The sequence below is a fragment of the Octopus bimaculoides genome, chromosome 6, assembly GCF_001194135.2.
Source record: "Octopus bimaculoides isolate UCB-OBI-ISO-001 chromosome 6, ASM119413v2, whole genome shotgun sequence".
In the NCBI taxonomy this organism is placed as follows: Eukaryota; Metazoa; Mollusca; class Cephalopoda; order Octopoda; family Octopodidae; genus Octopus; species Octopus bimaculoides.
The window spans coordinates 1895340-1896686 of NC_068986.1; the positions used below are offsets into that span (position 1 = coordinate 1895340).

Here is a 1347-nt window from a genome sequence, read left to right on the forward strand (position 1 = left end):
TCATTCCAGCCAAAGTTGTGTGATGACCAAACATTACAAGACCCATACATTTACATGCCGTGCAAACAGTGAGACACAAGGAACAACTCTGCTTGGATATACGGTATAGAGTGATATCATCATGGGGATCTTTTATGATCATACACACTACCATATAGAGAGCAGGAGCACTATTATGGTTTGCAATCATCCATGTAATATCTATGTTTTCTTTTTATGGTGGCATGAATTAGATGCAGGGTGACTCTGAGGCATGATTTTACAGCTGGATGCACTTCCTGTCATCAATGCTTAGTAAGGGATTTTTTTCTTTTATTCCAAAGGTCTTTAAATGCACAGGACAAGCAGTAATAATGTCACCATTCCCACGTGTATGTCTATGTTGTGTGTGTGCACCTGAAGGCAGCGAGCTGGCAGAAACGGTAGCATGCCGGGTAAAATGCTTAGCAGTATTTCATCTGTCTTTATGTTTTGAGTTCAAATTCTGTTGAGGTTGACTTTGCCTTTCACCCTTTCAGGGTTGATAAATTAAGTACCAGTTGTATACTTGGGTTGATCTAATTGACTGGCTCCCTCAATGAAATTTTGGGCTTTGTGCCTATAGTGGAAAAGTATGTGTGCACATGTATATATGTGTGTGTGTGTATATATATATATATATATATGCACACACACACATACATACACGTGTGTGTATAAGTGTATGTATCACCATCATCATTTAACATCCATTTCCCATGCTGGCGTAGGTTAAATGGTTTGACTGGAACTGGTAAATTGGACAGCTGTACCAGGCTCCAGTCCAATTTGGCTTGGTTTCTACAGCTGGATGCCTTTCCTATATATATATATATGACCGGTTTCTTTCAACCAAATTCCTCTACAAAGCATTGGTTGGTCCTAGTAGAAGAGACTTATCCAAAGTACCAAAGTGAGACCAATCCCAAAGTTGACCATAGTAGAATCTGAACTCAGAATGTAAAGAGCCAGAAATGCCACTAGACAATTTATTCTACAAGCTAAATAATAATGGTTTCAAATTTTGGCACAAGAGCCAGCAAGGTTGGGAAAGGAGTAAGTTATTACATCAACCCCAGTGTTCAACTGGTATTTATCTTACAAACCCCGAAGAGGATGAAAATAATGCTAAATAACAACGAACCAAAATAGCCATAAAGATTATGGAAAGACAGTAAAAATGACATTATCGAGTCAAAGTAAATGTATGTCATTTGTATTCTCCCTATCATTAATCAACACAAACTAATTAATGTTTAGTAAAGTTGGTTAAATTAAAATTAATGTTTACTGACTGATTTTAATTATTACCCATCTACCCCCCCCCCC

The 1347-nt window shown here is 37.6% G+C and overlaps 1 protein-coding gene across 1 annotated transcript in view; it reads right to left on the reverse strand.

Annotated features, from left to right (window-relative positions):
* The window catches only part of LOC106867236 (small nuclear ribonucleoprotein Sm D3), an 8267-nt gene that overhangs the window by 751 nt on the left and 6169 nt on the right, over nucleotides 1-1347 (reverse strand). The gene's annotated exons all lie outside the window — the stretch shown is intronic.